The 27,255-nt window shown below is 41.4% G+C and overlaps 1 long non-coding RNA gene across 1 annotated transcript in view; it reads left to right on the forward strand.

The window, feature by feature from the left end:
• Positions 1-24,575, forward strand: part of LOC116572353 — a 55,151-nt gene extending 30,576 nt beyond the window's left edge. Inside the window, exons 2-3 of the long non-coding RNA XR_004278268.1 lie at positions 18,537-18,604; positions 23,649-24,575. This is a non-coding gene — a long non-coding RNA (uncharacterized LOC116572353). The remainder of the gene's footprint in view (positions 1-18,536; positions 18,605-23,648) is intronic.
• Positions 24,576-27,255: the final 2,680 nt, after the last annotated feature.

Raw genomic sequence — 27,255 nt, forward strand, 5'->3', positions numbered from 1 at the left:
AGTACTGGACAACTTACTAATATATATGAGGGCTTGCTGAAGGACCAAATTCCAGGACACGTCCAGTAATGGGTAGTTGTAGTACTTCTACTGAGTATATTTTTTAAAGGTGGCAAGAGTCTCAGAGCCCTCTCCCGGGGCAGAGATCTCTTTCTGCCTCATCTCTAAGGGATGGCCATCCAGCCTCTCTTCTTGAAACTGCTGATTCCACTGAGGTACTGGCACATCAGTGGGGAGTAGTAGGGACTAGACCAAGCACCCATTTCTAGGGTGGAGGAAGCTGTGGAATCATGGTGTTGAGAAGGGAGAGATGACATAGCACTGGGAGGGTGGACAGCATTGGTACATGCATTTGCTTATTTCAAATTAAAGTTGAAGCCTGGACCTGGTGCCCTCATCAACTGTTGGCTAATGCCCTGCTACATCTCTAAGGATTATTATATATCTCCTAAGTCATTAACTGGGGCTAGAAGACCATCTTAAAATAAGAGTGGGTGACAGAAGATTGCTATTTGGATATTTGGATGGGATATTACAATTGTAGGGCCATTCTATCCTTGCCATATTTGGAAGCTGCTTCTGAGAGTTTTTGTTTTCAGGTTAAAAAATGCAGCTCTTAGGGGTGCCTGGCTGGTTCAGTCAGTAAAGCATCTGACTCTTGATCTCAGGGTCATGAGTACAAGCCCCGCTTTGGGTGTGGAGCCAACTTAAAAAAAAATCATAGCTCTCAAAGGACACTGGATATGTAGTTGAGACACTGTGAGGTCAAAACTGGCCTCGACATCAGGCAGCCATGTCTGGGTTGTACTTGGAGAATAATAAGTGCTCTACGAGGCTTTGTTGGACAAATAGATAACTCAGGAAAAATCACTTAATTTCCCAAGGACTCAGTTTCCTCATCTCTAAAAGAGAAGAAATAATCCCTAGTATCTAACAGGGTCATGGTGCAAGAAATATGAGGTAATTTTTAAAAATATTTAATTTATTTATTTGGGAGAGTGAAGGGAGGAGCAGAGGGAGAGGGAGAGAATCTCAAGCAGACTCCCCACTGAGCATAGAGTCCAATGTCCCAGTGAGGGCCTCCATTAGCTGACCTTGAGATCATGACCTGGGCCAAAATCAAGAGCTGCTTGCTTAACCTACTGAGTCACACAGGTGCCCGCAAAGTAATGGTTTTTAAACACATTTTAGAAAGTAAAATGTTCTGTAGAAATGAAAGTATATTATCACAAACTGAGTTGGAGAAGGCCTGTGAGTAGGACCTAGGAAACTTTGAAACTTGTTCAACTCAGTCCATAAATATACATCTTGGGAAGTCTTTTACCCTCCGGGAGCCTCTGTTATCTATATAAATGCAGGATTATAGAATCTGTTTACTTCATGGGGGTGTTTTGAAAGTCAACAGAGATGATTATGAATTCCTCTTCTCTGATAAGCAATAAAAAAGTTAAGTTATGGGTGTCTAACTCTTGCCTGTGCTCGGTTGTGATTTGGAAACAGTTTGCCCCTGGAGAAGTGAAGCTTTTACAGGGAGCTCCCGGGCCTCCCTTTCTTCCTGCTTCGAGTCATCCACACCATGTGTTTCCCATTAACCTCTCCCCAGCATTCCCATTTCGGCCCATGTTCCTTGCACTCATTGTTCACCGTAGCCAGAAAGCAGAGTGTCCACAGAATCTCCAAATGTTAGAGCTGGGTGGAGTCTCTGAGTAGAACGAACATCTTATCTTATACATGAGAGTATGGAGGTCCAGAGAGGTCATGCAGCTATCTGGCTGCAAAGTCAGAACCAGAGCCTGGGTCCAAGTCCAGTGTTCTTTTTACTGTATGTCACCTCAGGCCTTCTAAACACCATACTACTTCCCAAAACCATCCTCTTATAGAAAATCCCATCTGCCCAGGGTTCCACTGAGATTCTTAACAGACATTGTTATGCGAAGTCTGTGAGTCTATGTTCTCCTCAATCTGCCATCTCAGGCATCTCCCTGAAAGCCAGCCCCAAGAGCGGCATTGGTTAGCATGCTCCAAAGACGGTGGGGAGAAGCTGCTCTACTCAGCTTCAGTTTTTTTCTCTGTTTTGTAGGAAAGCAGAAGAGAGGATGAGTAAGGGATGGGAAAACTCCATCTCAATAAATCTTGGGTAGAATGATGCAGTCTGACAAGGTAAATAAGAAATGGAGCACTTAAGCGCCAACACTTGAGACAAAGGCATGTCAATTACTAGGACTTCTGTTCACTTTGTTTTCTCAACATAAAACATCAAGTTAGAATTATGGCATGCCATCATCTCTGAGTTTTTGTTTCTACTTGGGACAGTTGAATAGACATGCTGGGTGTCATATTTTCTATGTATTTAGCAAAACAATTTTTTAAGAGGTTTTTTTTTTTTTTTTTTTTGGCTGTCAGAAAGCCTAGTTCCTCGTCCCAAGGTTGTCAATGTATGTGTGTTCCTGGTGGATCACATCCCATACCTGAGCTCCGGTCTCTTCATCCATAAAATGGGTGGGATAACCTAGTTTCTCCTTAAGGGATCTTTCCATGTCAGCGTTCCCATGTAGCCCCTCAGCTTGTGCACACTGTTGTTGAATATCAGAGCTTTTTAAAAATTAGTGGTCACTTGGCCCTACCGCAGCAGCTCCTCTACACAGGAGCTCCTGAGCAAAGGGCTCTCACCAGGGCAAATCGTGAACTAACTGTCAAGCAGTGGCCGATTACCTTATCTTTCTGCTCCTGTTTCCTGACAATTCACATAACCACCCTTCAGAAGGACATGATAATGCAGTGTCTGGATTGTAAAACTGCTCATAAAACATTATGGGATTGTGGGAAGTCTGGGTCTCTGTAAAGATGGTGCTGGAATCCAGCTTGAGCCTGAGTGGAAAATAAATAATGAGCTATTTGAAACCGTCATCTTTTCCCCAAATGCAACAGAGAAAGTGAAGATAAATGGAAATACCATCAATTACTGTTTTTCCCAGTGGGGAAGTGATAAAGATATTTAAACGATGTGTGACACAATGGAGTGTGGGTCCTAATGGAGGGCTTCCCATCCTTAACAAGGGAGAAATTTTAGGTAATGGAACGAGTAGAAAAGTTAGGAGGGGAGAACAAAGAAAGGGCAGAGATAAATGAGAGGCTGGGGGAGCCAGGCTGAGTCTACACATAAAAATAAAAAGCAGACTGAAATGGAGCACATGCTTACACAAAGTCTGATTGCCTCTTGTCCAAAGGGAAATCCAGAAAGGAAACACAGAGAATGGGACTCCCAAAAATGGGGCAAATGGGGAAATGAAAAGCCTGGGCTGTAAGATTTTAGACAGCAGCACCTTTAGCCACTGTTTCTGGGCCCCGAAAAGCTCTGGCTCAGGGGATGGAGCAGGGTTTTGGCCAAGGCTCAGACTTAACGTTAGCCTTCTTTCTCCCTGTAAGACCGTCCCCAGAGGTTTGACCCACCCACTTTTGGGGTCTCCCACAGACTACTCTGCAGATGATTCCTCAATCTACCCCTTGGGTTCCATCCCCTCTCCTTGGGTCCAGTCCTCCCCTGTCTAACCTTCCGCTCCTCCTCTTCCAACCAACCCCCAACTCAGCCTAAATCTGAATTCACTTCCTTACCCTTTCTATATATTCATGCAATGACAATGGCACCACTATTTCTCATAACTCCCTAGACTCAAACTTGCATTTCTCCTACCAAACTTCCCTGTTTTACAGCTCCCAAATTCAGCTATTATTTTCTCGCAAAAACTCTCTACCCACAAACTATGTTTGTCTGGACCCTCTCACACATTATTTCCAAAACACTCTAATAGATCCTATATACTGGCCGTAGCTCCAGCTTCCTCTCCCCACTTGAATCTGCCCAGTGCCCTCTTGGAAGTCTGATAGTCCTTCAATACCCTCAAAATCTCCAAGAGACTCACATTTTTCAGCTTTTCTTTTCCATGATTTCTATAAATATTCTTTTTGTTCCCACTCATACTCACAGTAGTATAACCTCCTGTCCCACTGGATGTCTCATAACCTATTCAAGGCTAAGCTAAGGGCCTTTCCTCCAGAAAGCTGACCCTGACTATGAGACTAATGATGACACGCTTGTTGAAACATATTGCCATTCAACATTGGATTAGAAGCTGAACCACATTATCACCCTAAGGCTTGGGGCCAAATAGAATTAACTCTTAAGCATTCATCTTCCATTCCTTAAGGCTTTCCAGGCCGCTCCTACATGCTTGGTAAGAAGAGCACTGTGGGTTCACTGATAGTCAAAAATTTTCTGATCAGCTGAAGTACAGTGACTCACAGACTTGATTTTGGAGGAAGGAGCACGAAGTCATTGAAATGAAACAGTCATTTCAATGCATATTTTTTAAGAATTGAAACAAATAAAAATACTGATCATAAGCATTGGCTTAACACACGACCAATTATCTGATCCTGTCCATCCTGTCTTCAAGACATCCTGATGAACTCTGAGGCTAGCACAACCCTCACTAGGAGGCCAGTGCATTCCAGTCCTACCTGTTATTCCATATGCTTTGCAAGAATCACTTATGTTTGTTCTCAAGCCTTTTTATGCTGGTTGAAGTTGTAAGTATGTAATTTATTTAAAAATTATCCAAAAATGTGAAATACAAATGCAAAGAGAGTTGTTTCATTGATAAAAACTAACTTCAAGTTGATTGCTTTGGAGGAAGTCAATAAGTAGGAAGTTGATTTTTAAAAAATGGATGTTGAATTGAGTATGGGGGAAGTAGCTCTAAGAAATTAGCCAAAAATTATAAAGGTCTTGACAAATTCTATTTTTGCATTGTTTGGAAAACACATTTTAGGGTCTTGCTTTACTTTAAGGAAACCAAAACTAGATTATGTAAATTATGTATTCTGGGAATGGTTTGGGGGAAAAGATGATGCAGAACTTTAATTAGAAGGCCCTTACTCAAAGGAAAATTACTGTTTTCTCAAAGAATGAAAATATTGGTAAATGAATACACATTTATAACTTTAAGCTAAAATAAAAGGTTTACTGTTTTAATGTATGTTTAAAATACTTTGACCCACTATTGACCATTATTTCAGATTAAAGCAAATCTCCAATGAGCACTGCTCTAGGAGAAAATATACTTCTAGGATATTTTTCCTAGGAAAAATTAGGAAATTAGGAAAAACTTTCCTAGAGTTTTTGAGCAGAAACAGGGTAGTTTTTCTTCTTAATTCCAGAAGCTGACACATCCACTTGTGAGGTGCAGAGATACAGCACTTCTGAGATAGGCAGCCTCTAAGAAATCTCCCAGAATTCTATACCTCCTGGGGTTCACACCTTGTGTAATTCCCTATCTTATCCAATCAGGCTGTCCTGTTGTGTGACAACAGAATATATCACAATAGAATAAACACAATATATCATATTACCAACAGAATAAATCATAAGTGATGGTGTGTGATTTCTAAGACTGGGCCATAAGGGCTTTGAGCTTGGTATATTACATTACTTACTCACCTTGGGGGAAGCCAACCACCATGTTGTGAGGACACTCAAGCAGCCTCGTGGAAAGATACTTGTGGTGAAGACATGAGGACCCTTGACAACAGCTAATACCAACTCGCCAGCTTGTGAGTGAGCCTCCTCAGAAGTATATTTTCTAGTCCTAGCCAAATCTTCAGAAGACAGGAGCCCTCCCTGACATTTGACTAAAGCCTCACGAAAGGCCCCTAGCCAGCACTGCCTAGCCACACCATTCCTGAATTTATGATCCTCAGAAAGTGAGAGATATTTTATTATTATTATTCTTGCTCTAAGCCATCCTGTTTTGGAGAGATTTGTTACACAACTACAGATAACACACAATCTTCCCAACAGTGTTGCTATTTCTAACCAGGAAGAACCGAGTTGAGAACTAACAAAAAGAAGGCCTACTCTACTGAGAGTATGAAGGAAAAAATTGCTTTTTGTCCTCATGGGCCTTATAAAATGAAAAAGAAAAAAGAAGAAGAACTTCATTTTCAACAGCTTCTGGGACAGAACGGCAATGCAAAACAAATTTGCTCAGTGGTTTGATGGTCACCAGCAAGGCAGAGTGAATGGGCATCAGAGAGAGAATTGTTTACCCTTCTAGTCACATTTTAAAGCTCACCTACACATGTCATACCTCCCTAACATAGTCAGAGGGAGTGATAAGGAGTCCTGGGGATCATCCAGGTCAGGGTGGGCTTCATGAACCCTGGGTTCCAGACACAATTCTATGAAGATTCTCCACCACACAGTGTGAACATATTGCTAAGTAAAGCACGCTTGGGTCTAAGAACAGCAATGCTCACTGGCAGATTGGTCATAGCTTACTGAGTGCCAATCAATACTGATCACTTTTTTTCTTCTCGTAAAAGTCTTGCTAAAACTTGAGAAATTAAATGACGAGTCTGGTGCTTCAGCCTGACAAACCCAACTCTGTATGACCAGTTGCATTTTCCTAACTAGTCTCCTACCTAATTGCTAAGCATGAATCTGAGGTTTGCACCAGGAGAGAACCTCTGCCCACATTAAACAAAGCACCTCAAAGCCATTATCAAAAGGGGAATGGCTCCCCCATATTCGCCAGAAACAAAATGAGAAGGAAAGCTAGTTGATCAGGGACTTGGCGTAAATCTATCTTTCCAAGTGATCAAACAACTTCTGAAATGTGTTCCTCCTTCTCACCCATTTCATTTAAATTTTCCTACAGATTTGATTAGATCGATATTCTGCTTAAGAACCTGAAATGACTCTCTGATGACACCCAAATAGATGTCCCAGCATCTTAGCAAGAAATTTATGTGGACTTGATAATGACACTTCAAATATAGCCTGAGGGTACTTCCAGTCTTATGTCTACCCACAACTCATGTACATGAACTTGGAGTCCCAGCAAATGCTGACCATCCTCAGAACACACCAAACACTCTGCGTCTCTTGCTTTCACTTCTGTCCTCCTTTCTTACTAAAATGTTCTCTTTCCAATCACCAGCCATCCATAGATCATTAGAGTCCAGCAGTTTCAATGTCACAACTATAGGAGGCCCTGTCCCCACAACAATGCCAGTGACTATTGCCATTTCTGGACTTTTATGCCATTTACTTACAAGAAATTATTTTTTCATTCAACAGTGTAGCTGCTACCCATGTTCTGTATATATTTTATCTCTCTGTGAGCTGGTAAGTGCCTAGAGGTTGGGGATCAGATCTCATTCCTTGCCATTTCCCCCAGAGCACCTAACAGTATTCTCGGCATTTACAAGGACCTTAATATATAGTTGATGAATGAGTGAAATACTGTGTTCCCACTACTGCTCTGTATCTTGTTTCTCCAACTCAGCTTACTGCCTGCCCCATGTCTACATTTATTTCCAGGGGAGAACCGCAAAAAGACAAGAGCAGGGATCTAACATGGGATGGGCAGTGCCATTTTCCTGAATAACTTTATTCAAAAGGTGCCCATTTAGCTATTTTTTATCTCCAAATCCAATCAGTTATTTGACTGGACTGACTGCAGGTCTTAAAAGGTGGTAAAGCACATGGCTACCCTGAAGGTAAAAATGAATGGGAATTTAAAAAATGTTCTTGGGGTGCCTCAAGTTCAGCAACAACTCTAGATTTTGGCTCAGGTCATGATCTCAGGGTCCTGGGATAAAGCCCTGCATTGGGTTCCCAGCTCAGCAGGGAGTCTGCTTCAGGATTCTCTTTCTCTCTGCCCCTCCCCCTGCTCTCTCTCTCTCTCAAATAAATAAACCAATCTTTTTAAAAAATAAAAAATTCAAAATGTCCTTTTATCCTTCGATCCCTTCTTAAAAATAAAACCAAAACTATTCACTTATTTTTCAAGTTCTTCCATTTGGGATTCAATGTTTGGTTTTTTTATGTAACTATCCCTGGGAGAAGCCACACTTAAGGTGAAGAGATTATTATCAACAATAACCATGATGGATGGCCTATAAGAAGTAAGACTCTGGGACTAGGGAAGTACAAGAAGCAGGGGGCGGAGAGAGGATCTCTGAAGAACAGTCAGTGTTAAAGTAGCCAAGAAAAGAAGTTTGGTGAATTTGCTGAAGTTTGTTCTCATCCCTAGTAGAATTTTATGTGGCAACCCTTCATGGATCAGAAAATCTCTCTGCTGATGAATAACAACAGTCCTGACACTTTTTTTAACCCACCCACCCCCCTGCTCTAACATAATTGCCTGTGACAGAGAGCCAGCTGTATGCCTGTGATGTAATTATTTTCTTTCTGGGGTCCATCCTGTGGGTTCACATACATGCACATAAGCGCCCGTGTGTGTGTGTGTGTGTGTGTGTGTGTGTGTGCGCACACGCGCATGCTGTGTAGGCACGGAGACAGCTCGCTAATCCTTTACACCCCATTCATTTTCCCTCCTAATATGCTACATAAGGAGCACACTGAAATTTCTGGGTGTGTAGTAAAACATGAATCTATGGAAAATAAATTAGCCTAGTAAAATCCATTCAAATGATCAAATGTCCTGTAAAGGTAATTTGAGAGGAAAAAAAAAAAACTGGTTTTGATGGCAGTTTAAAATACCTTTTACTTCTCATAAATAATAGGCCGGTTAAAATGCCCATTTTACTTAGATCATGGTAATGAGTTCTAATGTGCCATTCCCAAATCCTCATTCTTCTCTCCTGAAGCCTTCCCAGTAATAATAATGACAATAACAATAACAACAATGGTCATATACAACAAAGAGCAAAGATCATTCGAAAGTTTTCTTCCTCCAAAGAGGAATTTTTGAATGGCTGCACTCTGCGTCTTGAATGCATTATGGTTAATTTCAGATTCCGAGGATGATTAACTCTGACTGGTGGAATAAAAGGCCACGACCAATTATTATTCAGAAAAATCCTGCTGTTTAGCCAAAGAGCGTACAGTGCAATCCAGTCCTTGATGTTCCTGTGATAAATGCTCACATGACAAGGTTATTTGGTGTAGAGCAGCCAGAGTGGTTGCCATGGCAACCTGTTCACAATGCTCATAAATCTGAGGTGTAGTTATCCTTGCTGTGTATGCAAAAAAAAAAAAAAAAAAATAAGGAAAGAAAGAAAGAAACCTACAAAGCCAACTCAAGCGGTTTAATTTACAGTGCTGCCTCAAAAAAAAAAAGAAAAAAAATGGGCAAATGAATTCTAAGATAATAGACCTCTCCATATTATATTCTTTCACAATACGGGCACTTAGGACTCAAATGCTCTCTTCAAAGCCAAAAAGACTTTTAAGATAATCATTATGGTAGAGAATATAGGTCATCATTAGCACCAGGAGTGACAAAAATAAAAGAGGTGGTTAGAAATTCGAGTTTGCCCGCATCAATTGTTTTCCCTTGGCACAGTTAGCAATGCAAACAGCTGTTGACAGCGCGTCAGGACAGGTACCTTCAACGGGGAACAAATGGCTTTTTTAGTCGCGGCTTCCCATAAATGATGGGCTGTAAGTCTAAGAGGCCAAAGGTCAAGCAGACAATGATGAAATATCCCCCACAGACCCAGTGTCAGGTGGTTCGATGTTAAGATCGCTCTGATACGATCTCTCGGCCTCGATTTCAGCTCCACTCAAGCCCCATTAGAAATAAGGGTAGCCTATTAAACCAGCAGGTAGCAAGGGTTTCTCATCTCGGGTATAAGCTCTCCGGCCACCTGGCTCTTTGACCCCCTGTGGCTTATTTCAACCATTATCAGTTTTCTTAATAAAAATAGAGAAAGAGTGGAACCCTTTGAAGTGGCAATTCTTTAACACTTGGGAACAGGAGAGTCATTGGCTCTGAAGTTATCTAGAATGACAGGGAATGCTAGCATGTTAATGGTCTAGTTCAAATTAAGACTAATATTTGACTTCCGCCATCCCACAGTGGAGATGGCTCCCTCCGAGAGCTCTGATGGGCACACTCAGTACGTGATCAAGTCTTCGTGTTTACACACATGTTGTGGTGTTCCGAGGAGTATGACAAACCATACGTTGGCTTGGGCAGCACCGGAAGTGCTCCATTGTAGAAAATTAGAGAGAAAGACAACAGAAACCCACCCACTGTCCCTGGGTTTTGACGCTCGGCGAAAGCTTAAGTCTTTCCGCTACTCTTTGATAAAGGATACCTACAGGATACCGGACTTGTAAAGCTATTCAGTAGGTCAAGGAGGATCCTGACCAAGAAGTATTTGGTAACCAACTTACGTAGTTGGCAAGTGCATACCCAGTTTCTCAAAATTTGCTCCCCTTATCTTTTTAACAATGCCTCAAAATTTGTCATTTGAGATAACTGTTTTGGTTTAACATGTATCCTCTCCTTTAAAAAGCAGACACCCTTGTGATATGAAGAGGTTAAACACGCATGCAGATTTGAACGCAATGTAGCCATGCAGACGCTGGTACAAAGACATTGGTCACACTGCTGAGAACACACCGGGTACTCAGGATGGGAAGAGCTCTAGAAGGAGAAAAGGGGTGGCTGGGGCTCTGCAAAGATAACCCTGTCTCCAAGACCGTGAGACCCTTGAGGATAGGGACTGCATTTTCTAGTGATTGTATCTTCAACGCCCGGCCCAGTGCCTGGCACACAGAAAGGCCCACTGCATCTCTGAGGAACTGATGTAATTCTGTAAGTCTGCAGAGGACAAACTTTCCTCTGGATAAGTGAATAAGTGTCCAAATGTTTCAGTGCACTTCTCATTGTATCCATGGATGGACTGGAAGGAAGAGAGAAAAGATTGATGAGAGAGAGAGAGGGAATTTCCTTCTTAAATTGTCGGGTTCTCTCAGAAGATTATTCTGTTCACATCATTATTCCAGGATTCCAAAAATCCTGGAAAATTCTGAGTGTGCCATTGTTTATTATTTAACTAGGGCCACTTTACAACAGGCGGGAAATAGGGGTGGACTATATGTACTGCACCGTAACTCAGGCTTGCAATACCGCATGCCTCATGCTGGGCCCAGAGGAGCACGCTTCTCCATTGGCCAGGTCAGAGCTCAGCCAACACCTGTATGATACTAAGTATGGCTTTGCCTAGGCTGACTTGCTCCATTGGCAGTAAATTAGAAATTCTGCAGATGTACACTTATTTTTACAATACTCCACAGCAAGGAAGTATTTATGCTCCTGTTCGATAATAATGATATGGACCCTCTTTAATGGAGCATTTTTTTTTTTTTTTTTTTAGTGCCAAATACAGATCTTTGTGCTTCACATATAGATCTACACATGATCTTCTCCCTTATCAAATTCTCTGGGGATAACGGTAAGGTTTTTCACTTATGTAAAAATTACACGTATGATCTCACTTGAGCTTCACAAAACAACCCAGAAATAGGTACTATTATCACCTTATACAGACATGAGAAAATGATGGCTTATAAACCAGGTTAAGCACCTCGGCCACAGTCACATTCCTAGTGTGAGAAGGAATGAGACTGGGATCGGTAACGGTTGCCCCCAAACCCTTCATATTCACTACTAAGGCTCAGCATTGGCAGAAACAGGGAAAGTCTGATCACTTTGCTGAAGATACAGTTGGGAGAAAAAGTAACCATATTTTATAAAGGCATTAGAATTCTGAATCTTAAATGTTGCCACTACCTTAAAGTTTTGATTGTTCCTTCTTCTTAAGTGAGGACAGGAAAGGATGCCTTATTGGAAGTTGTGGACCTGGATCTGAGTTCAGATGAGGAAAGAGAAAAAAGAAAGGCAGCTGAAGAAGGCTAGCACAGCACAGTTGTTTGAACATACTTTAACTCAGGCATGTCTTTGATGCAACCAGCTTTGGTAGCCTTCTTACCACACTGCAACACAATTCTCCAAGCAATTCTACAACTCTACAAGCTCAGCAAAGAGGCCCTATTGGCGGAGATAGCTTCCTTTTCTGGGGGCAGAAATAGTGAAGTTTCTTGTTACTAAAGAGAAGAAAGTCTCCTCATCAAAAATGCCTAGTAAAACTTTCCAATGCTCTTTCTCTGTGGATAACATTAGCGAACACCAGCTACTGTGCATGATGATCTTTGTAAGCCTGAGCTTTAGCTCTACCCCCTGGACCTTAAGCTCCTTTAGATGGGCACACGGTTCTATTTATCTTTATCTTCTCCCTAATGGTCGACAAAAAGCACTTCAGAAAAACAGTAACAGCAACAAAACTGACAAGCTAAAGAGATAGAATGCCAGACTTCCGCTTTGTCTCAAAAAAAATCAAAATTTGGCAACACAACACTGGTCCCAGATTCTTGCACGGAGTTGAGCAGCAGCTGCCCCCTCAGGATGGGGCTTGCCATGGCTCTCCCTGGACACTCTACCTATTTACATTATGGGGCCAGTCACATGAATAGTTGAGTTTAAGAACCCTACAACAAAGAAGTGAGAAACAGGAGGAGGGCAAGGCCTCCTGGTTCACATGCTTCATAGTATTCTTCTACCATCTCAGGATTAACCATTTGGGTTATCTTGATCTTGATCAGCACCTATGATGATGCATCTTATGACGTTTGTCCCACTTGGATGCACTTTATCTTACTTCGCACACCCAGAGATTTGGGGTCTCCATGGTAAAGAAATTTAAGGGGACTAAGGATAAGCAAATAATTCTCTGGGGATGGGATTCTGGGCTGATCCTCAAGCTCAAATCTGGTGATTATATTGAATCAAGTGATTATAAAAGCAGGTATGTGAACCCCCATGTCCATGTGGATGTTAGTCTCCACTCTGAGCTGAGAACATAGGCCAAGCTGCTGGGACCAAAGGTTGCATTGAAAACTATAAGTTAAAGGGCCTGAAACCTTTCTGTTGTCTCTCTTTTCAGTTCTAGTTACTGCTAATTTACCCATTATCAGGTCAAAGAGGCCACAAAACGCTTAGAACATGATGATAAAAATACCTATGGGATGCACATTCATTTCCCAGGACGAAACGTTGTTCCATATGAGAAAAAAATCCCACTCATATTTTGATTTGCCAAACCGCAAGCAAGCTATCGCCCTAGGGATAAGACCTTGGCCTTACTCTGCAATCTCCATTCAGTAGTTTGGCACTTTGTGCCAGGCAGCATGTAAGGCAATGGGAACTGTGACGGGGAGCAACCACAACAGAAATACCAGGCCCCTGCTTTGGGGGGCACACCACCTATTGGGGAGACAGATGCTAGTCAAGTAAGTACCAGGATGAAAAAGAAAGGAGTCCTCTGGGAGGATCTAGATCTAGCCATGGCTGGGAATGTATGTGTGCAGGGAGGGGAGAGTGTGTCCAGGGAAAGCTTTCCTGAGAAACTGGCCTTTGAGGGTACAGTCCATGGTGTCTGTTCTGGAGCCTCACACAGAACAAGTGCTGGGGACCCTTGCAACAGCGGTTCCACCCAGATCACCATGCTCACTGCTCCTTATCTCCTAGTTCAAGTATCTAATCCTTAGGGCAGCTTTGACTGACGTTCATCCTCTGTCCTAGGATGAGTTCCCCTCTGTAGTCATCCCACATCTCCCTATCAAGCCATGACCTTGTAGAAAGTGTAAGGTGAGGACCTGTCATCTCTGCTACCCAGGACCTAGTCCACCTTGGGTGAATGCATGCTGCGGAGTGGACAGGTGATCTCTGAGAGAGAACAGAGATGACATGTTTTGCATTGTGAGTGTGGGAAATTGAGTCTGTGTTATGGGGAGATTCAAACTTGGCTTATACAAAGATAAACCATCTTTGGGTGGATCAGGGCTCTTAACACGGTGAAGCTTGGTTTTAAAGGCTCATGATTTTGTTTCCTAAGACTCAGCTGACTGGTTTTCATTTATCCTAATAAAGGCAGAAATATTCATTTAAATTAGCAACTTCTGATGAGATTAACAGGTTAAATAGAAAAATACTGCATAAGTTTGCTTAATTATACTCCTCTATAATTGGTGTCTAGTACTTAACTCTATTACACATGTATGCATTTGTGTGTGTGTGTGTGTGTGTGTGTGTGTGTGTGTGTGTGTATATAGTCAATTCTATGCATTTGTGTGTGTGTGTGTGTATATATATATATATACATATATATTCAATTCTCATTATTTGAGGGAGTTACATTCTAGAAAGTTGCTTCTAACACTGAATTAGTGAATACTGAGCAGTTGTTCCTACGGGAAATACGGGATTAGGTTCTTGAGAGCGTCTGATCACAATTTTGCCAACTGGTCAATACATAATCTTGTTTTATGTGTGTCTCTGTTTAAAGGTACCTTATATAACATATATCATTAATTCATTAATGTTGAAGTCATGGCCAGCAGCATGATATCTCTCATGATAATACATCATATTTAATTCATGCCTGAATGAAGCTTATCTAACACAAATATTTTCTCTGCAAGGTACACTGCAGCCTTCTTGAACTTTAGGAACACTAGATAGGACCTCAGCACTGGGCTGGAGTCCATTTTAAACAGGAAAATCACAAAAAGCACAAAAGTACAAAAAAATGTGGCACTACATAAACCACAAAAAGACACTTGTTTACCATATGACAGTTGAAACAAGAAGGCAGAGTGTCTTCTTATTTGACTTAGCTGGGAATGTGTGAGTCAGGCAACTCAATTTTTTCATCATTCTCCACATGTCCTTGAATGACACTATGAGTATTGTGAGAAACACTGTGAGTATTGATTTTGGGGTTACGAATAAATTTTAGTATGTCAGTGAATTTTCAATATGAAATCTGCAAATAGGGATCAAATGTTTGTATAATGCAAACAATGAACCATGGAACACTACATCAAAAATTAATGATGTACTGTATGGTGACTAACATAACATAATTAAAACACACACACACATACTAAGACATATATATGAAGAACAACTGTCCCCTCAAAGAAGTTTCCAGCCACATGATGTCTATTACTCAAGGGAAAAAGTTAAGATGTTTCAATTGTCTATAGCGGCGTTAAAAAGTACTGACAATTTAAAAAACAAAAAACCCAAATGACTGTATATATTTATAAGTATATTCTTCAGCACATTATCTGCCATACAGTAAGTGTCCAATAAATGTGTTTTAAATAAATATTAAGATTTGCTATTAAACATAGTAAAAAATAAAACACTTTGGCTAAGAAAGAATTCATTTATTTCATGTGAAATATGAAAGCATATTTAGTAATAAAATGCTACCGAACATAATTTAATCTTTTGATAATTCTGCCTTAAAGATTCTTATAAAGACCATCCCAAATGACTTCACCATGAAAGTTTGTAAAGTTCACTTAAAGTTAAATAATATATTGCTCATGTGGATTTGGGGGCGGTGGTGGTAGGGAAGCACAAACAATTATTTACTGAATCCTTTTGCTTCTTCATTTTCATTTAAGAAAATTTCTGAAAATGGTCTTTTGGAAAAGGGGTGATTAGAAGGAAACTTTGCCTTGAAGGTCAATGGACAGGGTTTACTTTGAAAGAGGCAATGCCACCATATAGAACTCCAGAATTTTCTTTCTGGTTCACTTTCATTATTTAGCTATAAAAGGGTTTAATTATATTTTATTGAGTGAAGAATCATAGGCACCAAAAGGCTTGATGAGAAATAGTCTTTTCTATATTTACAAAAGGAAACTCAAGAATGAACATTAAGGTAGGAGGAGAAGAAGGGAAGGAAAGTAGAAGGATGAGGGAGTAGCCACAGGCCCTGATGTGATTTCTACAACCACTGTCACTGGCTGTGGTGAGGATAATAAAAACAAAGACAAAAACAGTAGCTCACATATATATTACACTCTTTAGTTCTCATTTAAAGGATCTCATTTAATCCTTACAACAATTTCTTGCATTTGATCATGAGAAGAATGATGAGCAGAGACCAGATGCATTTGTTCATGTCTGGAATCTCACCTCCGCAGTGGCACAGTAGAAGTGGGACTTTTGAATCTAAGTCAGTGTTCTTCACCTGCCCTTGGAGAACGGTAGCTGGAGGGACTGGAGCTCTGAGCCAAATGTTTGGTAAGGAGGAGTCAACAAATACTTGACTAGCTGAGCAATTGAGCCATTCCCAGAAGCCATTTGGTGAAATTCATAGACTCAGAGCATCAGTTAAATAAAATAAATCTGAGGGATAACATTGTATGTAGATCTGTATTTTTCAGATTAGGAAGCCAGTCCTAGAGGGTAAAGTGAATTACATAGTAACAGAGTTAGTTAGTAGTAAAATATGGTCTTGAACTCATGCCTCCAAATTCTGGGTCTTCTTCCTGCCAGCCTTATGCTATTTCTACTGTCACTGAACTCCTTCTTTCCCACTGCCAACAGCTTCACAATTCTGAATTTTCCTGATGGAGTTTCAAATACATGGTGTGGGGAAATCCTTTCTGTGGTTCACAGATAAGAATTGTAGACTTCCCCACTGTATTAATTAATGGCCTCATTAATCCACATTTAACTGTTCAATTAAATGTTTAATGTAACGCTTAGAGGTGCCATCAATTACCATGTGTGAAGCAACTCTTGGAGATCCTAGCCTGGAAGCTGCTATGTACATGTGCAAAATTACTGTCATTCGGACACACCATGTTATCTCATAGAGCTCTATTGAGGGAAGGTGCGTTACCGCTCTGGTTTAACTCAGGGTGGATTAAATCAGTGCGTCAGAGAAGAATGGAATTAAATGCTTTGCTGTAATGACTCACATCCTCACAAGTACCACTCATTAATTGTAGGTGCTACATGACATGAATGTGCTAGGGGATGGCAAATATAATATTTTGAATGCTTTCCTTTCCCTGAATTACCCCAGAGAGAGAGAGAAAAATGATCTCAGTGGTGGTTACTGAAAACATATGCCAGCTTGATTTCCCCAGCAATGATATTAACAGTGAAGAGTAAAGCATTTGTGCCTCAGTTCAAAGAAAGGCAGCTCGATTTCCACCAAATGTATTTCAGCCTGACCTAGGTAATAATTAAGCAAGTAACGTGGGGAGATTCATAATTGCAATTGCTTATTATGTGAGCGAAAATGGTAAGATTTGTTTCTGTGGCAGAGTTCCTCTACATAGGCCCACAGATTAGAGCTTGCAGTGGTCCCTTTGCAATGCCAACAGATGGATGTCACGTGCTGTCTGAACGGATACTCTAGGGCCAAGTCTCTGTCTCCTACTAGCTAAAAGGACACAGGATTTTAAAAGTTGAGTTCAAGCAATTAACTACTCTTGGTGCCCCAAGTGAGTGCAAACATTTTGTTGTGTGTGACTAGGTATGGAGGAGATTCAGCCTTTATGTGAAGAGTCTTTGGAGCGAAAGGTGAGAATATCTGGTACCTGGTTCCTTGGAGTCTGCCCCCGTGAAGTCTCATCTACTGGGAGTCTTCTTCTAAGGGTCTGCTCAGTGTCAGGATAGGAGGAGACTGAGTGGGTTGGGGGGTGTGGAGTGAGGAAGGGGCAGGTCCAAACCAGGCAGAGTACAATAGCAAGGCTCAAGAAAAAAATGCTGTGCTAGGGACAGCATTCAAAGCACCTCTTCTAAGTGAGCCGGTGGGTTAAAATTATGAGGGGGATTCAAGTGAAAGGAGAAACATTCAGGAATGAACTTGAGTTAGGCATGAATGTGGAGTGGCCACGTACATGGACACATACATGGTAAAACCTGGTCAGAATCTTTGCCAGACAAGGGTTTTCATCTGGGTGTTGGGTGGGGTCAGATGAATACAGGGGGAAATGAAGAACTTCTGGAATGAAAAAATCCTAATAGAGAGGATGGAAAAGAAATGGAGAGGCAAGAAAAGGAGTATTTAGAGAAGCATTGCTTGTGTTATGATTTGAACCTCAAAGGGACCAAACTAGATTAGATATTTTTAGTTGCCTTCGGTCACTAAATTTTATTTCTTTGAATATGACACTATCTTGAAATAGAACCATATGGGTTAAGGATTTATTAAGGTTATACTTTCCTCCATGGAGAAGAATTAGATGGGACAAATCCTGATTGATCTCTGTTTCACAATAAGCACTCACTGATTTCTTATTGAGACCTACAGAATTCTTCTTGGATGCCCTGGACTCATCTAAATTCTTCCACTTCAACCTTTGCTGGTTTTAGCATGCCGATGTGTTCTGTTCGCTGATGTCCTTCTCCCTACACCTTTTGCATCTCCGAGCTCCAGACTTCTTTCAACAGCTTTTCTGCCTTTTTTTCTTGGAGCTGTTCCTGAACATTTTCAAGACCCCTCTCCTGCCCTGGAGGAGGTTCTGCAACTTTCTAGACTGTTCTATAGAGTGACCTGAGGGCTTATCTCCCAGTAAGCACATTATTAATGTGGAGTCACAAAATGCCAACTCGTAGAGACCTAGATTTTCTGGTCTAACTACGGTTTTTCAAAATTATATGCTAGAAAGCCTTGAAAGTCCCACACGGAAGTGTCTTGAGGGTTTCTCAGGACAGTGCTGGTGGAATGAGAAAGAGGCTGAGTGCGAAGTCTTTTCAATCCTCAATCATTACAATCCTGTTTGTTTTTTTCTGTTTTATGTATTGGGCTTCTGTGAAAATTCTGCTGCACTGCCGTGAGAATAGGATTGACCAACACAAATCCAGCTGCACCTTCTTCACATGCACAGAAACCAAAGTAAAAATCTAAAGAGGTGAGTGACCTTACCACAGGGACTCAGGTCATCAGTGACCAGGGAGAAACAAGGGAGAAATTCTAGTTTTAGTCTTCTTCTGCTTGCTATACTCGTGGTTGCCACCTGGTTGATCACAGAGACACCTGGGGTCTCTCCTGGGGAGATTCAGCCACTAGTAATAGGGAGTATAGTCTGGTAATATGTAATCACAAGTTTCTCAGGAGATTTGGACAGATCTGGAAATTACTGTATCGTGTCCACCATCCGCCAAGCTTCCCATTCCAGCAAGTATGAAGCACCATAAGGGAGACACCTCCCACTGATGGAAAGAAAGAAGACAGGGAGGGAATTCAGGAGTTGGCCAAATTCTCTCAGGTCCCAAGACCATAAGCTTTCCTACCTAGGTGTGTATTGCACTGGCTTCTGATTTATGGATTGGAAATCTAGCCTTATTATTATACAATGCAAAAATTAATAATATCGTAATACATTTGGCTAATTAACCCTTCATGTACCAGGCCTTGTGTTAGATTGTAAGACTATAGAGACAAAAGTGTCATACTTAATGGAGGGAGACAGACAAGTTAGTGTACGCATACAACTCTGGATTTGGATAGAAAGCAACAAGAACCCCCAAATGGGAGAACCTTCCAAACTAGGAGGAGGTGAGGGGAGTCTTGATGCCTGAATTCAGCCAGCCAGATAAAGGAAGGGTCCTTCCAGGCAGCAGGAACAGTATGAGCAAAGACGTAGACGTAAGGGAGGGCGTCAAGTATTCTGAAAACTGCAGGAAGCTTAGCATGGACAGAGACAGAGGGAAAAAGGGGCCAGTGCCAAAGTGAGAAGCGCTGAGCCTAGAAGGGGTGGATATGGCCGGATCATGGAAGTCCTTGTTAGCTTCCACCATCTGGATGTGGGGAAGCCACCGAAGCATTTAAAGCAGAGGGATTGGGTGACTGAATTGGGCTCATATAGAGCATCCACTCACTCATTCATTCATCTCTGACTTTCTGACACTGGGGATACAAAGGAGGACAGATAAGCATGGTCCACACCCAGCACGTAGGGTGAATCACGCCGAGGCCATGAATGAGGCTGTGGTGTCCCCTAAGTTTCTGCCTGCCCCCGTGCCTAGGCTGCTCCCCTGGCACAGGCTCCCCAGCCAGCTCTCCTGAGATGAGTGGGCAGGAACGCAGAGAGCTCAGGGACAGCCCATCTCAGGAGTCCGAGAGACACCGCTATGTCCATGGCCCAAAGCTAGGGAGTGCTATTGAGGCTTCCAAGAAATTATTACCATTACTAGCTTAAAAGTTATAAAAGAAAGATGCTGCAATAAAATGACATTATTGTTCTTAGAATTCTGTGATAGAATTTATTATTATTATCCAGTCACAGACTGAATTGTGTCATCCTCCCCCCCCCCCCCCCCCGCCATTCATACATTGAAGCTTTAACCTCTAATGACTATATGTGGAGATAGGGAAGTTAAATAAGGCCATAAGGCTGGGAACCTAATCTGATAGGAAGAGGAAGAAATACCAGAGCTCTTGTTCTCTGCATACACAAAGAAGAAAGGCCATGTGAGGAGGCAGCAAGAAGGTGGCTCTCTGTAAGCTGAAGAGAGAGGCCTTCCAGAAACCAAATCTGCTGGCGCCCTGACCTTGGACTTCCAGCTCCCAGAACTATGAGAAAATAGATGTCTGTTGTTAATGCTATTTAGTCTATAGTATTTTGTTACAGCAGCCCTAGTAGATTAATACACTGTTAGGGACCACTGAAGTGTCTATTCATGACAAGACTTTCTTAGGAGCTAGGGGCTGAAGGAAGATCTGTCCTTCAAATGTTCACAGGAGAGGTAAAGCCCCAGACGCCATCTTCTGAATGGTTCACCTACAACTGGAAGCTAAATCCCACTTCAGATTAGTTAAATCCTATGATAGCTCCGCGGTTCTTGATTTATGCAAGAGCTCTGGGTTTCGGTCTCCGGATTGCCACCAACAAGTCTGTAAACTCCTCTCAAGGATCAGGTTCCCAGTTTGTAAAATGAGGATGTTGAGCAGGGTGGTGGGGAGTGGCTGAATTCTTGTGATATCCTTTAGACTATCCAGACACAATGATTTTATGATTCTTTTCCTCCTAGCCTCCCAGATAGATATTTCAATATTGACAAGATCTCCTGGGATGTTCGCCAGAGAAACACACCGACAGTATAGCTATCTAGAAGTGGCCCACTTGCAATAAACCTGATTGGGGAAAGAAATGGACAATTAATTTCAGGCAAACAATAAAAATGTGTGAAAATTAAAGATGTAGAGAAACTAATAATGACAGCGATGAGGGCTGGCTCTGCCTTTATTAGTGTCTTTTGTGTTCTTTTATGAAATGTCTGTTATCGGCGAACTGGCTGATTATTCTCTCATAATTACTTCATACAGAATAATTAAATAAAATGCAGACAATAATCTTTTATAGACAATTACAAAGAGAAACATTTTTGCGGGAGGAAAGGAGAGGAGGGGTATTGGGTAGGAAAGCTGGAATGTGATTCCTCGTTCTGGGGTTTTCACAGGGGTTCCTTTGCCAGCTCCTGGGTCTCTGTTAAGACCTGCAAAGGGACTCTAGGGTCCTATCACAGGTGTTGAGGGCCTAGATCATCACTTCTTTGGCTAGAGGGGGATTTGGCTCCCTGGTAGGTAGGGATGTGTGGACAGATTTTATAAAGAAACTCTTGAACCAAATATTCACCTGCAAAGCCTCATTCTCTTATAGCTGTCCGAGGATGTCAAGGCAGTTAAGATGACAGGCTTTGAAGCCAGACAGGTCCAGATTCAATTCCCTGTTCTTGAAACTATACCTTAGGGATCATTACTGACACTTCTTACTTCCTCACCCATCACATCTAATCCATCATCAGTGGTCTTAGGGAGTCTGTCTCCAAAATATCTGCTAAGTATTCTACTGTTATGCATACTTCCACCACCGTAGGCCATTATCTCTCTATGGCCACTGAAAAAACCTCCATATAAGTATCTTGGCTAAAAGTCTTGCCCCCATATACTTATCTCTCCATTAAGTAGCCAGTACGGTCTTTGAAAAATATAAGGTAGATTAGGTCACTCCTTTACTCAAAACTCTGCAGGGCCTTCCCGTGGCACTTTTAAGGAGATATACCAAACCCTTTTGTTGAGCTACACAGGTCAACCTGGCGTGGGCTCACCTAGCTGCTATGCCCTCATTTACTTCTCTTCCCCTCCTCAGCCATCAGCCTCCTGCCATTTCCTAAGTGGCTGTGGTCTTCCTAAGCTTAGGGCTATTATATGTACTTTGCCTTGACTTCTTTTCCTAGGTAATTCTATATATTGTTCACATTCATTAATGAGAACAGGGATTTTCACTAGTTTTGGTCACCTAGCATAGCGCTTACCCTCATTAAGCCAATATTTGGGAGGGAGTATAATAAAGTAATACATAAAAATACTTGTAGTATTAAATAATAATAGGTGATAGGGAAAAAGTAAGGGAGATGGGTAGGCTGTGGCTAGGGATGGTGTCAGGGACTGCCATTTTAAACAGGGCAGAAGGGAAGGCCCATGAAGATGAAATTTGAGTAAAGACCTGTAGGGGGCGGGTGTGAGCCCTGTCACTGAGAAGTAGCAGTACCCTAGCAAGTTAAGCTTACCCAGCACCCAGATCTTAGCTTCCAGCTGCCATCACCCACTAAAAAGAACCAGGCAGCCTTGGAGGAATGGCTGACTCCAAGTATAATTCAATGAACTGTTTGAAGAATAACACAGTTAGATGAAAAGGACACAGGGGCCAGCTTGAAGGACCACCAGCTGGCCAAATCTAGGTCAAAGTTAAACATCAAAATAAATCATGATAGGAATAAATTATGACCCACTGAATAAATTAGAAACCCATGAGTCAATGTTGATATAAATAAACGAATAAAAACATGGGGAGAAATTGTTCTAGAAAGCCAACTAATAAATGTAGAAGGAAGGAAGGAGTTAGGAAGTCACCATTGATCATCACACTAACAACTTGGGGAAGAAAGAAACACCAGTGGAGGCTAAAACTAGTGGATGAAACAGGATCACGAAAGAGATGTTTACCTTATCTCAGAATATGTACACACAAACTATCGATGATGTACAAAGGGGAAAAATAATTCTATCATGGGGAAACCTGGAAGACACCTCTTAATTAAGTGGATCACAGTATCAACATGAATAGGACAAACTGACACTGTGCGCCACCTGAGGGATGCCAACATACAGAAGAGCATTAATCCTGGGATTTCCTGCCCAAAATGCACAACCTGGGTCTAATCATGAGGAAGGACATGATCAACCCTAGTTAAGGAACATTCCACAAAGACTGCCTTGTAATCCTCAAAAAGGTAAAGTGTGTGAGACATAAGAACAAATCGAAGGACTGTTCCAGATGGAGAAGAAGTAGAGAGTTGTGACAACTGGGTGTAATCCAGCAACATTTTGCTACAATGGACATCACTGGAGCATTTGGTGTAGCTCCTGGGGTCTCTAAATAAACAGTCTATAAAATGTCCTTGTACTATTCTTGCAACTTTTTAAATAAATTTATTTCAAATAATAGTATATTAAAAAACATAACCTAAACTTCCATACTTCCACTATTGCTAGTGACATGCTTCTTGCTGCACAAATTGCAATTGACTGTGATGTGACCATGAATTGTGACAAGGTCTGTAGGGCCTTTGGGGCTGCAGTCAACTCTGATGAGGACAAGGAGGAAGCAAAGAATGAAGAGGGTGTCGATGGGATAGCTTTGTCACTTGGCTCTTACCACCCGTTCTCATTTGCAAATTCCTCTGCAGGAGTAGTAGCATCATCAGACCCCTTTTAATTCTAAATGTAAGCTCACCAGTTGTCTTCCTGTGTGGTTGGGAGTGTGTAGGTGGCAGCAAATAGAAGAAAAATCCAAAAAAGGAGAAAAAAAATAGATGCAAATGGGAAAAAAAAAAAAACCTTCCATCATAATATAAAGTCTTTCTCTCCTCCCCTAAAACCCCATCAAACAGAATAATGAAAGGAAAAGAAAAAACAAGGATCAGCCACCAGCAGGAAACCTCCCAAGTTCTTCAGTGCCAAAAAACAGCAGAAGCCAAGGAAGTGGCATTTCACCCACACGGACTTCTCGATGATGGACCCCAGCTTGGCCTCCCACGTCTGGGATATTTATGAGGTTCTGGGAAGGCGTTCAGAACTGGAGATAAACTCTAAACCCTATGTCTCAGAGAAGTGTGATGGCCCCTCCTCTGCTGGTTCAGGTGCCCACCACTTGGGCACCAGATCCCATCCGGGGCCACAGCCCTGGCTCAGGGAGTACCTACGCTGCCTAGATCTGAAGGTTCTCCTTAGACTCTGGGGTGCTAGTTGGCTTTGCCAATGTTGACATAGGGGGTAAGAGGATAAACCCAGAAGCCAGACTGGGTTTAAATCCTGATGGTGGTCTTTACTGGCTGTGTGAACACAGGTAGGTTTCTTGACCTCCTTCTGCCTCAGGTCCCTCATCTCAAAATTGAAAGCAACAGGTAAGACCTACTTCTTGAAATTATTGTGAGTATTAAATGAGATGGAACTGAGCATCTAATAAGTATCAATACATTATTTCTTGGCATTCTATTTTTTATAGTGGTAAAATATACATAACATGGAATTTTAACCATTTAAAAAAATGTACAGTTCTGTGGCATTAAGTATGCATACACAGTTGTTACCATCTGTCCTTCTCCAGAACTTTTCCAGGAACCCCAAATGAAACTCTGTATCCACAAACAACAATCCCTATTCCCTGTTCCTCTCCACCCCTGGTGACCACAATTCTGCTTTCTGTTTCTCTAAGTCTGACTGCTCTCAGAAACTCACAATAAGTGGAGTTATCAGTATGTGTCCTTTTGGGTCTGGCTTAGTTCACAAAGCATAACGTCCTCAGGTTTGTCCATGTTCCTTTTTAAGGATAAGTAATATTCCATTGTATGTATAGACCACATTTTGTTTATCCATTTGTCTGTCAACAAATGTGTAGGTCATTTCCACCTTTTGGCTATTGTAAGTAATGTTACTGTGAACACTGGTATACAAATATTTGTTTGAGTCCCCGCTTTCAAGGCTTTTGAGCACACTATTGTCTTACAGTGAATGTCTGCCCACCCAACCCCTGCTACTTCATGATAAGAATCTGGTCTGATACCCAAGACAGTGCAGAAGTGGCCCAACAATCTGATATCCCTCAAGAACCTTGGCCTTCATTATCTGATTTCACTCAGAAATTAACATCCAGCCTTAATGTCAGCCACATACTCAATGCAGAGAAAGGGGAAGGAGAAAGGTTGATGGGTAGGGCTTTGGACTCAGAAGAATTCCTTTAGGATCCTGGTCCATTATCTTGAATCTATATGGGCTTTGCCTTTTCATTTCACCTCTATGAGCCTCAGTTTTCCTATATATAAAATGAATTTTATGCATAGAATATCTACTTCTTTTTATGTGTGAAAAGTAACAGAGTAAACTCCCGGCATATAGTAGGTCTTCAGTAAATCCTACTTCCTCAATCCTCTGCTAGGATTCATGTCAAAAGTAATAGGAGCTGGCCACTAGGTGATTTATTTATGTCATCATAATCATCATTATTGCTAATTTTTGAAAGCCTACAATGGACCAGGCACTGAACTAAGTTGGTTTTTTTTTTTTTTACATAGATGAGTTCAATTTTCTAAATATTGCTTTAAAGAGATATGTCCTATTGTTATCTCTAATTTACAGTTGTGATGAACTCAGAGGGATTCATTAATTTGCTCATGCCGGTAAGTGAGAGAGCCAGGATTCAAATGAGGCACATCGACTCCAGAGCTGACTTTATCTTCCCACTCTACTGCCCCTACTAACTAACTAAATGGGATAATAAAGATAAAAATAAAATTAAATAAATGGAAGAAAGTAAAAGAAAATGGAAGAAATTCTCACAAAATTCTCACATTCTCACCATTTTGTGGGTGTGCATAAACAAGTTGGGGGGGGACAATGTGGATGACAGTATAGTTGGATGAACATATATTTAAGTAAATAATTGACCTCAAGGGTATTAGGTTAATGGACCAATACAAAGATGGTGAAAATCTGAGGACTCTGCCTTTGACATGATCAGCAGTTTTATTTTATCAATGGTTTATCTGAAGTCATAGAAAGAACAATTATACAATCATGTGGATCTAGGAAAGCCAGTTACTGGAAGACAAAAAGTTCTAGGTATAGGAAATACGTGCATAACAACATAAGATTTTTATATATTTTTATAAAAATCTTAAGTCAGGTAAAAAACAAAACAAAATTGCATGACCAGAATGTATATGAACTGACCTGTCAGAAGTTAAATGAAAAAGATTAAGGATGACTTATTTGGCCAGAAATGCTTCATGCTCCAGTTGTGGTATACACTTGCTAAACATCTAATGTCCCCAGAGAGGCCCTTCAGTTAGTGGTTCAGATGAGGAAAATGGGCAAAGGACTTAAATCGCTCTTTCTCCAAAAAAAATCTACAATGACCATCAGGTGCACGAGAAGATGCTCAACATTCGTGGTCACTAGGGAGATGCAAATCAAACCACCGTGAGACAGAACTTCACAACTGCTAGGATGGCCAATATGAAAATAAACACTTAACATCTTAAAAGCAATTTTTATTTTGACAGTGTGTGATTCTAAACTGAAAATAACCCAAACAACTGTGACTTGCAAAGGATGCTCCAAATCTCATATATATTTTATTTATGGTGAAGCCTGAGGACGTGATTGTGTTTCTTTCAATTTACACACTATTTTAAGAGCATGAGTCTTTGACTTCCAATATCTTAAAAAATTCTACAGTATCAATTAAGTAAAGTAGCAACTGATGTCAGTGTAAAGTGACTCATGGCAGTGTGGTACACAACAGAACAATGAGAAGTAGGCACAAAAATCTTCAATTCACTGTTGATTAGTCTCATGGAATACTTGGACCAATGAAAGTATCAATGCATCAGAGCACAGGAAAGCATTTAAAGTGCATAATATTTCTGGTTTCGTTAAGAAGACAAATGATAAAATGCTGAGTTGCCTTAAGTAGGCAAACTTGAATCAATTAAGACCATCTGAGAGATAGGGTGAGGATGGGCTAAGAGCCTGGATGGAGCCTTTCAGACCTGAGACTAGATCCCAGCTCTGTCTTACAAATGCTGAGACCTTGGGTCTCCATTTCCTCTCTGTAAAACAGGGATTATGATACCACAGAGAGTTCTGGAGAGGCTTCAGTAGGACTCAAATGCTTGTAAGGTGCATTGTCTGTAGTGACAACTCAGTGAGTGTTGGCTGCTGTTCTGGGATCGGTGACTGGCAGCCCGATGGTAGTGTTGTGCGTGCAGCCTACAGAGCAAGCCAAGCTATGCCAGAAAGGGAAAGGAAGACAGTGAGCTGCGTGCTTCCTCAGACAACCTGCAGAAGGCCAAGTCAGAGCGGATGAACTGAGTCCACTCAGTGCTTGCGGCATTCTCAAGAGCTTTAAGATTTCTCCCACGCTCTTGGGCTAGCAAACCTTCAAAAGCTTCTGAGAATTGCCTTGCTTCAGACCCTGGGTTTCCATGATGCACAGGG

Source organism: Mustela erminea, chromosome 13 (assembly GCF_009829155.1).
Source record: "Mustela erminea isolate mMusErm1 chromosome 13, mMusErm1.Pri, whole genome shotgun sequence".
NCBI classification, from domain to species: Eukaryota; Metazoa; Chordata; class Mammalia; order Carnivora; family Mustelidae; genus Mustela; species Mustela erminea.